Here is a 13546-nt window from a genome sequence, read left to right as displayed (position 1 = left end):
TCACGTTTACGTTCTTTAACTTACTTTTTATAAGCTCTTCCGAAATTTTTTAAACTCCAATGTAAATGTGTGGTCATTTAATACGCTACTTCTGCCATGCTACCTCTGACCTGTATAAAATACTCAGTTCTGACAGTAAAGTATATGTAAACTAGGGATCGACTAATTATCGGCTAAGCTGAAATATTGAGGGCAGATATGCACTTTTTCCAATATATCGGAATCGGTCCCTGAGGTTACCGATATTGCCGATATTTGGGGAAAGTGCTTGTACCGGAGTGATGCCTACAGCTAGAGGTATCACCCTGATAATGGCGTCCATTGCCGACAGTCGGTTGTCTTGTAATGATAACCTATGCGGCTGAGGAGCCGCTCGACTGTCATTACAAGGAGCGGGAGGGGACGTCCCCCTCCTGCCACCTTCTGCAGCTATCCCTGGGTCTCCCATCCCACCGGGAGACCTGGCAACCAGCCTGCACGGCCGCCGAAGACCCAATCAAAGCCACATTGGGCTCCGATCGGGTCTCCATGCAAAAACCTGGAAGTGATGTTATGACCGACATCACTTCCAGGTACTGTCTGGCGCCAGATTAAAAAAATGACAGCATTCAAAACAGCCAAACTTGGCATTTTGAATGCTTTTAAGTGCAGAGGAGGGGTTTGGGGTCTTTTAGACCCCAGATCCCCCCACAAAAGTACCTGTAAAAAAAATGAAAAAAAAAATATATTTTTCTAAATGTACAAAAATATCGGCCGATACTGATATGCATTGGCCAAAATATCAGTATCGGCAACGAAAAACCGATATCGGTCGATCACTAATGTAAACCCTCCCCTTGTAGAACAACCCATTCAGTTTAAAATTGAAATGAAAGGCAAAACATTTATATATACAAATTAAAATAAACATTAAAATACTAGTACAATACAACTAAGTAAATTTTTTCCCCTTTTTAGAAGTGATCACATACCCTTTGTTCTCAGCTGCATAAGGAGCTCGGGAAGGAGAAACAGCAGAACACTAATCTTTCCAGTGAATGGCTGTGCATGGAGGGATGTCAGCACAACCCTGATCAATGGAGGAGAGCAGGCTGAGTTCTCAGCACAGCTAGAAAAATGAACACTGGGGATTTCACACAAAGGAAGCAATACAAAGGGAACAGGAAATATTTTCAAACAAGTACATGGTACAGCAGGCACGGATCAGGAAAATTAAATGTTGGGTTTACATACTCTTTAAAAAAGGAAACTGCAGTCAACTGAAAATTACATTTATGTGATTTATCTGCCCTGGATTTCTTCTTCAAACTGGCCATTCCGCCATTAAAAATCACATTGGTGCCCAGAACATTTGTTATGTTGTACTTGTTAGTTAAAGCGGAGTTCCGGGCACAGAAGTCAATTTTCAATAAGCATACCCCCGGGACAGTCAGGGCTAGCACATTCCACAATGGCTAGCCTCTGATCTGTCCCGGTTCGCACTTACCTTTTAGAAGAAATACTTACTTATAAAATTTCTTCCAGAGCGTTTCCATCTCTCTTGTGGGCAGCTGAAGCCGGCGCGGTCCTCTTCTGTGTCTTCTTCCGCGTCTTCTTGTCCCAGAATGCGCCCGCACCGGCCCCTCTCGTCACTTCCGGTGCGGCGCCGCATTCCTAAACAGCTTCTGGGCATGCCCAGAAGCTGTTTAGCAGGGGAATGCGGCGTCGCCCGGAAATGACGAGCGGGGTCGGTGACGTTGCATTGATTCCTGGGAGCTATGACGTTCAGCTCCCAGGAATCATAGCGAGACAGGAAGTGACGGGGTGAGCCGCGGCTCCGAGGGAGGAAGTACTCTGAGGTGAGTATTTACGATCTTCAATTAAAAGGTGAGTGAACAAAAAAAAAAAAAATAACTATCCAATTCCTTTTCAGGTCAGGTCTACCCAGCGGAGGGGCACAAAAAAAAAATATTGTTTTTGTGCCCGGAACTCCGCTTTAAAGCATATCGAAGGCCCCTTTAACACTTGTGTGACTTGGGACTGCAATGTCGTATGACAAGTCGTCCATGATTTCCAATGAATACCGTTCATATCTGTGCTCCTTCAAGTGGCAATGACTTCAAAGTAGTCCCTGCACTACTTTGGTCTGACTTTGAAGCGTTTTCAGGTCCATAGACCTCAAGATTACACAGGCATTGCTTCATGTCCAGTCAAAATCACTGCAAAATCACGTGACTTTTAGGTTGCACAAGTGCGAAAAGGGCCTAAAGCCAATTTCTTTCCCCCCATTTTGGATGGTGTAGGGAAAGGTTAGAAACCATGTCCATTTTTATTGCGGTTATAGCTGTCTCTTCCACTGGGGAGAATAAAGCTGGCCATACACTGCTCAAATTTCATACAAGTCCTGCTGCCTCGGCTGAAGTCCAAACATGTATGGCCCTGCTGGCACCACTCTCCACTTCCAGACATCCTGAGGACGCCATTGGTAAAATGCATTGAGGTAGAGTCACTGCTGGCCACTCCAGTTTTCTGGTGATGTCACGGCTGGGTGAGATGGAATGCACGCCGAGTCTCTGGAGAGGACAGTGGGGCAGTTTTTACACATACATGAGCCAATTGAGCTGGTGCCGGTCTGGGCACTGTAAGATGTAAGTGCAATAAACTGGAGGAGTTTTTATTAAACGTACCGCACGATCATTCTACTATTTGTCTTTTAGGTATTTGTCGATATACACTAATAATTTTTAATGGCATCCTAGTCTTAGTCCATAGGGTTCAAAGTTGAGTTGGCCCACACTTTGCAGCTATAAGAGCTTCAACTCTTTTGGGAAGGGTGTCCACAAGGTTTAGGAGTGTGTCTATGGGAATTTTTGACCATTCTTCCAGAAGCGCATTTGTGAGGTCAGGCACGGATGTTGGATGAGAAAGCCTGGCTCAGAGTCTGCGCTCTAATTAATCTCAAAGGTGCTCTAGCAGACTAGAGGTCAGGACTCTGTGCAGCCCAGTCAAGTTCCTGCATCCCAAAATCGGTCATCCATGTCTTTATGGACCTTGCTTTGTGCACTGGTGCGCAGTCATGTTGAAACAGGAAGGGGCCATCCCCAAACTGTTACCACAAAGTCGGGAGCATAATATTGTCTGAAATGATTTGGTATGCTGACACCTTAAGAGTTATCTTCTATGGAACTAAGGGGCCAAGCCCAACCCCAGAAAAACAACCCTACACCATAATCCCCCCCCCCCCCTCCACCAAATGATTTGGACCAGCGCACAAAGCAAGATACAATAAAGACACAGATGAGCCAGTTTGGGGTGGAGGAACTTGACTGTCCTGACCTCAACCTGATAGAACGTGGCATGGAGAGAGCCCAGGCTGAGGTTGTTTCTCTCTTACCACCATAGGACTCAGTGGATGTGTGGCACCAGGGATCTTTCCTCTCTTCCTCCCATTGCAAGCTTTGTCTGTGGGCAGGAGGGAGAAGCCAGGAGTGCCAAGGAAGGACCCAAGAAGAGGAGGATCGGGGCTGCTCAGTACAAAACAGCTGCACTGTGTTAACATATTTGTTATTTTTAAAATAATTTAAAAAAAAGCCTTTAATATCACTTGAACCACTTGTAACCGCAGTAAGCCTTTCAAAATGTCAGAGCAGAGGGCAATAATGGTGGCCACACAGAACATTATTTTATATAAGAGGGCAATCTCATTAATAGAAACCCCAAATTAGTGTCCATGATTGAAATATTAGGAAATACACGTTCAACGTATACCTTGGCTGCAGAAACAAAGAAGAGGACAACTGATTCCAAGTGCCCTTGTGTATTTAGCGATTTCACAGAAATTTGAAGTCTGTGTGTATGGGGTATTATGCTGAACCTCTACCTCACCAGACTTCATTTTACTCTTACTTTTGAGTAACCGGCTTGACATCAACCCATAATGACACAAATAAGGTGTTTGTGTTGCTGAATCCTTTTGAAAAAGGCCAGTTGACTTGCTGTTAATACTACCCAACAGTCTTCATTACCGTATTTATCGGTGTATAACACACACTTTTTCCTCCTAAAAATGGAGGAAAAAGCAGCAGTGCGTGTTATATGCCGATATGAAAAGAAAAAAGTACAGGAAGCAGCGCCGTGAGGTACAAGGGGGCGGGCGGGGCCGAGGAGAAGGAAGGATGCACTGTCATTGGAAGTCCCGCCTCCTATGCCGACGTTTATCATAGGCGCCGGGACTTCCGATGACCGCGCATGGGTCCTTCCGTCTCCTCGGCCCCGCCCGCCCCCTTCTACCTCACGGCGCTGCTTCCTGGACTTTCAAAAAAGTGATTCACATAGTGTAATTGGCGCTGGCGAGGCTGCAATTACGGGCATAGCGCTGGCGAGGCTGCAACTACGGGCATAGCGCTGGCGAGGCTGCAACTACGGGCACAGCGCTGGTGAGGGTGCAAGTACGGGCACAGCGCTGGCGAGGCTGCAAGTATAGGCACAGCGCTGGCGAGGCTGCAAGTATGGGCACAGCGATGGCGAGCCTGCAATGATGGATACTGCCCTGGCGAGGCTGCAATGATGGATACTGCGCTGGCGAGGCTGCAATGATGGATACTGCGCTGGCGAGGCTGCAATGATGGACACTGCGCTGGCAAGGTTGCATTTGTGGGCACTGCTCTGATGAGGAGGCTGCATTCGTGGGCACTGGCATTAAAAACAGGAGGGACAGCACATTAGCCAGTAACCTGCATTTTCAGAAGGAGGCAAGAGCAAGGGTAGCCTCCATGTTTTGCCCTTGAGAGGTTTATAAGGACATACATACACACTTTTTTCCTTTTTTTACAATAGACCATTGAACATTAGATCTCCCATATTTTTTTAATACACAGTGTACAATGTCAACTGTTATTTCATTGGCCCTGTAACATTAGAGCATAGAATATTCCCCAACACTGCACCATAACAGGGTCAGGAGAACTACTCATTAAAATACAAAAAATAGAACTTGTCATCAGATGCAGAATTAAAGCTGAAGTTTATGAATTTTATTGGACGAGGTGTCGTCATCATCCACCTCTTCACCTCATCCTTTTAGAGAATGGCTTGCATTTGTTAAAAAAAAAAAAAAATACAAGGTGCTCTTGTGAATGGTGGCAGTGCTGAGTTAGCGACCCCCTGTAGTTACTATGTAGAAGGGCAGGCGCTTGGCACTGGACCCAGAAGACTGCAATCGCTGTAGTAAAAGCGACTACTGCAGTGTTTTAAAACAAACAATAAGGGTACAACGCTAAAGTGAAACAGTGCAGCAAAAACTAAAGTGTAAAAAGTGACAGTGCTAGTAAAGTGCCTGCAATTTATGTATATGCATACATGCCAACAATATCAAATTCAAGTGATATGTGCTAAGGAAGTGCCGGTCATTAAACAACAATAACCGCAATAATAAGTAATGAAGCAAATATCAAATCAATCTGAAATTAATAGAATATAAATCACTCAGTGCAAGTGGATAGGCATAAAAAAAAAATCAATCACATAAGAAAAGTCCATTCAAATATTCCAGTGTGCAAAATCTGCTAAGTAAGGGCTCTTTCACACGGCGATCCGATCAGATCCGCCTGTCAGTTTTTTAGGCGGATCTGATCGGATCCTCCATGCAGCTCTATGGGGCAGCGGGTGTCAGCGGAGACATGTCCGCTGCCATCCGTATCCGATCCTGTGCTTGAAATCTGGACGGATGGAAACCCTATTTTTCCATCCGTTCAGTAATCGGAGCGGATCGGATCTGATGAGAGCGGACAAGCGGTCCGCTCTCATCCGATCCCCCATAGAGGGCAGCGGGGGCTGAGACACCTCCCTCTCCGCTCTGCAAGCGGAGACGGAGCTGTCACCCGCCCGGCTCAGCGGGGATCGCTGAGCAACACGGATCCGCCTACGGAGCGGACCGTGTGAAAGAGCCCTAAAAGTGCTTGTCAAATGCTTCCACCTTCAGTGCTCAAGTGACCACCACCAACACTTATGGATAGCCTCTCACCTTACCACTGGTTCATTAAGCCGTATATAATTCACATGGTGATCCTCCTAGGAATGTAAGTGATATACTCCTTTTTAAAATATATACAAAACAAGACAATACTGTATACACTTACAAATATAGCACTGTCTCTCCTATCCACTTGCACTGAGTGATTTATATTATATTAATTTCAGATTGATTTGATATTTGCTTCATTACTTATTATTGCAGTTATTGTTGTTTAATGACCGGCACTTCCTTAGCACATGCCACTTGAATTTGATATTGTTGGCATGTGTATATATATATATATATATATATATATATATATATATATATATATATATATATATATATATATATATATGTATGTATGTATATGTATATATATATATATATATATATATATATATATATATATATATATATATATATATATATATATATATAATTGCAGGCACTTTACCAGCAGTCACTTTTTACACAATAGTTTTTGCTGTTTCACTTTAGCGCTGTACCCTCATTGTTTGTTTTATTATTAAGTTTTTAGTGAAAAAAGTTTTGGTATAGCAGCTTTTATATTTTCAATTGTCGTTTGTGCAGATTTATTCACTTTAAACAGTACTGCAGTGTTTTGCAGCTTCTTTAGGAATCATTCAGCTATGAGATATGCATATTTATATTGGTCCAAGCTAGTCCATTGTAACTAGACAATAAAATTCATACCTAAACTTCAGCTTTCAAGTCAAAAAAAATGTTTTGTTTAGTTTTGGATAGAGGCATCACTAGATAGCAGTAAAAGTGAGAAAGGAGGTCTAAATTATTATTTTATCTATCCAAAAAAATAAAAAAAAATAAAAAAGTTTTGGCTGGACAAGCATTAAGAAAAATAAACTGACAGTGTTGAAGGTGCTTGTTTAAGCTTGCCCTAAAGTCAGCAATGGGCACATTGTAGTGGGCTGACAACACAACTCACAGTACTAACTTCATCTTGTAGGTAAAATTGATTTTTTTTTTTTTTTTTTAAAACATAAATTTAGTTTCCTTCTCATTAACATACTAGCAAACCCAAATGCATATAACTTACATTGTTAAATAGGAAACTAATCTTCACTCCTGCTATAACTTGCCAGTTAATATTCAAAATAATTAAAATTTTGAGTAATCCACATATATACAAATTTCAACTTTTCTTTTCGTTTTACATGTTAATGTGTATTCTCTTTGAGAACGCTAACATAATGATGTACAGACATAGTGATCTATGCAAAATAAACATTTACATGCATGTCTGGCTACAAAATTATCACTGCATATGAATTTAACAACTAGCTGGTTAGAACAAACAAGATAATCCCAAAACTGTCGCAGAGCACCCCTGGCAGCATGTTTAAAGGTGTGCTGAACTCTGGAAGCTGTGCCCAAAAAGGCAGGCAGAGGGCAAAGGTCTAGTCACCAGTATTCACAAGAAACACTCACCTAAACTCTACTGCCGTATCTCCCATATGTGAGCAGAGCGTCGGTGCTCTGGTTGCAAATGTCCACTGCAGGTTTAAAGGAAAATAAAAAGCAGGCCACTTGATGCCTCTTCCTTCTTAAACTTTATTGAAGCACAGCAGCAATAACAGAGTCAATATGTGATAACGCGTTTCGGCTGCAGCCTTCGTATGCTATGAGTAAGTCTACAGCTGAAACGTGTTAGCACATATGGACTCTCAAGCATCGAGTAGCCGGCTTTTTATCTGACTAGTCACCAGTATTGTCTGTGGTTTCCCTGCAGCTAATCTTTCCTTCATTACTGGGAGGTGGCCATCTTGCTAGAGGCAGAGCAATGCTTCCACCTGTCAGCCTCCAGCAAGAACAACCAGCAGCAAAGTAGTAACACCACCAAATGTCACTCCTAATCTGAGAATAGTCATCAGAAGCAGCAGTGCCTTAGATCTCACACTGCAGATATACAGTTATGAGGCTGTAGACACAGGAATGCCTAGGCACCCTCACATACTAGAAAGTGCACTGCTGTTTTCAGGAGAAATTCAAGACAACAAAAAGGTACATTCTTTTCATATTTTGCTCAGGCACAATTAACATTTTAAAAAGGTTTCTTATAACATAGTAAATCTTTAGCTTGTGGTGAACTCATGCTCATAAAGCATTTAACCCCCCAACCCCCCCCCCCCCTTCACCTCTTTTGTGGCTGTAGCTCCACCCCATTCTGAAGCCCAATTTATGGGCATTCCTGTGGGGAGAGATACAGTAAGCATTGAGCCTCTGTCTCTTTCTAAGTTGACTGTTCACTCTTAGCAATGATCAATTAGTGCTGCTGGTTCAGTCATAACAGTTCAATCATGCAGGGTTGTGTAGGTTTACAAGCAGCTGCAGACAGATCATCCAAGATCTTTTACTATTGTGAAAAAACAGGCAGCACTGCTTGTTCATTCATAATAGTAAACAGGGCTTTGTATGTTTACAGGCCGCTGCAGAAAAATCACACAGAACTGCATCGCTGAATAATCTTTTGCTATGGCGAATGTACAGGCAGTGCTGCTCAGCTAGTAAGCTATCTGCTGCTGCTTGTAAATACACAGCCCCGGCAGATGGATCAACAGCTCCGAGTGACCTTTTTTATGAATGAAGGTTCAGTGCTGTCAGAACTAGCGACACTGCCCAACAACATTGCCTGTTCATTCAGAATAGTAAAAGATCACTTGTTTGGATGCTGTGCGATCCATCGGCTGGGGCAGTGTTTTTATAAGAAGCTGCAGAGAGATCACACAGTGCCTCAAGCTGTGCAATCTTTTGTGAATAGCGGTGTTGATTCTCAAAGTAGCTCTTGCTGCCAGAGACCAGAGGTCAGAGACCAGATACATGCCCTTGTAATGAGAGGATCTTGTATGTGGTCATTGCCAACCTATCCTAGAAAAGCTGGTTGCATGGCTGTCATACTGACCCTCTTGCTTTGAATACACTAAATCTGACCATCAACCCTACCTATGTTTCCAAAAGTATGTGGACTCCCCTCAAAATAATGAAGATATTTGTGCTTCCAACCTTTTGGCAGCAATTGGGTTTCTGTTTTTGCATTACTGTACATCAAGCCAGCTCTATAAAGACATGGTTTGAGGCGTTTGGCAGAAGGAACTCAAGTGGCCTGCACAGAGCCCTGTCATCAACCCTACTGAACATCTTTTGTACAAACTGTACACCAATTACAAATCAGGTCGTCTTGTTGAACATAGGTGCCTGACCCCACAATTGCCTTTTTTGGTAGAATGGGTACAAATTCCCACAGACACACTCCAAAATCTGGTGGAAAGTCTTCCTGGAAAGGTGTAGGTTGTTAAAGCCACGTGTGTGTGTGTGATGGGTTGTCCAGCAAGATCATGTACTGCATGTTTAATAGGTGTCCACAAACTTTTAGCTATCTAGAGTACACTGAGTCACTGATCTGGATTTCTGACTTTTTATTAACTGCCTCTTGTTCTGGGTCACCGTAACTGCCAGGCAACTAGAATTGCAGAAGGGTATTTCTTTGAAGCCAGGTTTACTGCTAATTCTTTTAAGGAAACTGCTAAACTTAGTTAGCACTAATCTTTTTTATGGGATCCAATGCATCATTTTAGATGCGCCGGCATTACAGTTTTGGGTAAATGAATTTCAGTTTACCTAACCCCCAATTAGCTTGTTATACTAACCTAGCGACAGCAGCTAGGAGTTCTCAGTTCTACTCCTTGACCTCTGTGTGCACAACTAAAATACACTACAGCACAGGAAAATCCCTTAGACTTAGGCAGGCCATAAATTATGCCATTTTCTTTCCTTTCACTACAGGTGGAAAGAAAATTGCTTGATTTCCCCCATAAAAAACAGTCCGTGTTAATGGGGGGACTCCCTCCTGCAGGACGATTGTGTTCCCTACAGCCAGAACAAAATGATCACTGCTAGTGGCTATAGCCGGCGGCACTAATCATTCAGGAAAAACCTGACAGGCTGGTTGTACACAAGTCGATTGATAGATTGACTTGTGTACAACCAGGGTGCTCATACATGGATTGCAATTTGGCTGGTTCTTGCTGATCCAGTCCAATTTCGATCCATGTACGACTGGCTTTAATGTAATGCTATTTAAACTGGTTACATTTTCCAGATTGCTTCACAGAAGTAAATTAAAAATTCTGCTTCTTTGAAAATATCTTCTTGAAGGAACTTTGAGGATGTCAGTCCCCCTCCATGTTACTTTTCTTCTTTTTTTTTTTTTTTTTTTTTAATGCCCTCTTACCTTGTTAGCTTGGTTATCCTCAAAATACATTCTCACAAGCATGCCAGGCTCCTTGTCTCCATCTCCTTTGCTTACAGGAGGCATACAGGGACAATTGCCTGAATGCAGAAAGTCCACATTCAGGACCTACAGGCCTCTATGCAAGTAGCATTTGGAACAGTGTACAGAAGCGGCACATTGCAACCTGTCACTGATTTTGACTTGCTTCTGGCAACAGGCTTTATTCTGCACCTCTGCCTCCTGGGCACTGAAATATGCCCATTTTTTTACGCTGTGGGGGCCAAACCACCAGTATGCACGAGGCCTAAAGGAAAGCCTGGGTATGTTGCCCATAGTAAATGGATTCAAAACTGCGAAAGAGGAGAGGGAATTTGATCACTTCAGAATGCAGTTTTTCCTTTAGAAATCTTCATACAAAAAGCCCAGAACTGCTTTATGAAAGTTGACTACAGCTCCATAGATGTAGCCCCTATTTCAGTTCTGATCGCCCTGCCACAGAGATTAAAAAGATGAACCTTGTACAGTCTTAAAACAGCAGACAGGTTACAATAGACTGGGGCTTATTATATATATATATATATATATATATATATATATATATATATACACACACACACACCAGTTAGACTCCAAATGGCTGCCATTGAATCCACCTCAACTTTCTGTGCACAGCTTTCATTATTTTAGGGCCAGTAGGATTTTATTTAAAGTGATCCAGTCACCTCTGTACAAAAGTTAGATCACTGGAAGCCTATTAAATAGAGACCTGCAAACGTATCTTTCTGGCGGGTAGAGGGACTTTGCCTTCTGTTCTGCAGTGATATAGGAGCCAGCAGGAGGAACCACATCATTCAGTGGAGGACCATGCATCCAACATAACAAAAGAGTGGGATAGTAACAGTGACCAGGTTTTACCAGCCCACCAGTAAGACACATATCCTATCTCTCCATTTACAGACTTTTAAATGATCTATTTTTTGCACCGTGGCTACAGGATTGCTTTAAAGGGCGTGTCCATCCAAAACTGATATTTCTGTCCCTGATAGGTTAGTCACCAGCTTCTTTCATCTCAGGGATGTGGAGGAAATTCCTGCAATCTGTCATTCTTGGCATTTCAGTTTTGCTGCAGCAAATGGAAATTCACTGCCTACTGCATGATCAATAATGAAAATACATGAAAAATTCAAAGGGCTGAGCGTGACTCCTTTTGTAATGGCAAAGCTGGGAACCCCTGTTATCCACCAGACACTCTGGGAGGTGAGAGGTGTCTATGGGCCATTCCACTTTCCAGCATCCAGGAAAACTGGGATATCTGTTTGGATGGACCAAAATATAAAATTTGTGTAGCTGCATCAAGCAGAAGTTTAATCCCAATTACTCGGCCTGTATAGAGCTGGAGCACAATCTACATCCTTCGTTGCTCCTTGCAAGGTCAGCAGAGGTGAGCAGTACCTCATGCTGCCATATAATGGCCAGGATCAAAAGGCTCCCTCACTTCTTGCAAGCAGCTTTCTGTGCCTTTAGACATTGTACTGCACTAGCTCAGTATAGGCTGGGCACTTGAAATAAAGCTTTCTGCAATATACAATGTACACCTCTATATTTTTTGCATGGAAACATAATGCCTATATTACAATACATTTTATTAAAACTACTGTCATCCTTTAAAGCCCAGATCCATGCACAATTTTTACTTTTTTTTAACCTTTTAAATATTTACTATGACGCACTTTAATCTATAGCTGATTTTTTACTTAAATAGCAGTTTCTAAAGCAGGCCATAGATTATGCAATTTTCTTTCCTTCCACTATGGGTGGAAAGCAAGAAAATTGCTGGATTCCCCCATTAACACACTCAGTGTTGATGGGGGAATCCCTCCCACGGCTATTATGTTTTGCCGACAGGGAGCCTTCCCTACCGGCAGAGCACAATGACTGGCGTTGCCGGCTTACAGCCAGCGGCACAGGCTGGTTCTACACAAGTCAATGGAATAACTTGTATACAGCCAGGGTGCCCATACCTGGATCGAAATTTGGCTGAACCGGCTGAATTTCCATCCATATATGGCCAACTTAAGCTCCCCATAACTGGTAATTGAAAGTACAGGATGTGGTTCGGACTCTACACTACATCAGAAAGGTGTCTATGAATAACACCTTTTCTGGTGTTGTGCCTCAACCTCCTCCCTCTTTGTCAATGACAAAACACAGCCTATGATGAAGATGCAACCATGCTCTGTGTGAATGATCAAAGCGGTAAAAGGCATGGAGGCACATCACCGGAACCAGCATCTATCGTAGAAACCAAACCAATACAGCGGGGAGCCACCAAGTACAGCTCCCTGTACTTTCTGGCAGCAGCACAGGGGAGCTTAGAGAAAGTGATGTCATGTTAACAAAAAGAACAGCTATGGATTAAAAGAAACATTGCAAATATAAAGAAAAAAAAATAAAAATGTAAAATGTAGAAAAGAACTCTGTGCCTGGAATTGGGCTTTAATCAAGGAACACAATTTGTTTACGGACAATTAGGCACAACTTCCCAGATGACCACTCATGGGCACTACAGTTTCTGCAGTCTTTGATGCTTCCACGTCATATCATGCGGATGAAGGAGGCACAAAACCCCAATTAATAGACATACGGAGAAAAGCAATTAGGATTCCCACACATCTGCAAAAGGTGATGCAATTCATATTAAGACCATTCCCAGCCAGGGTCCATGCAGGGCAGAAACTTAACTCTCTGATATCCGAGGGTTACAACCAGTTGTATATTTGCTGCCAAACGTTTGCTTATTGCACAATGGCTTATAAACTCTGTAGAACTTGGCATACACATGGGAATGCAGAATAAAGTCTTTCGCTGACTGCAACTTTCCGCAGAGGGCTGCCTGTATTCCTTTCTGTTGTTTCCAATTGTGATGCACAGTTAGTTAACAAAAAAAATCAACTATATTTTCTTACGGCGTAGTCTCCCAATATCACATATTTACAGTATTTAGTCTCCCTCGATGGTTTCAACCTCTTTCAGAGCATTTTATGAGCCAAGCAGCTCCTTAAGGACAAATGTCAACTATCCATTCTGTCCAGGATATTCATTTGTTTGTATCGTGTGTCCTATACAAGTCCAAGCTGAGCTGTGCAAATGGAAGGTGCAGTCAAAACACATAAATGTCCATATTTTGAGAGATTCGCTTTAGAAAGAGTTCTAAAATAAAACTAGAGAACAGCGGCGGCTGTACCAAAAGAGGAAGATAAAAGGGAAATGATTGGCTTGTGGCC

The sequence above is a fragment of the Pelophylax lessonae genome, assembly GCF_965119305.1.
Source record: "Pelophylax lessonae genome assembly, chromosome: 8".
Classification (NCBI taxonomy): Eukaryota; Metazoa; Chordata; class Amphibia; order Anura; family Ranidae; genus Pelophylax; species Pelophylax lessonae.
The sequence above is the reverse complement of the archived record's forward strand: the minus strand, read 5'-3'. Positions refer to the sequence as shown.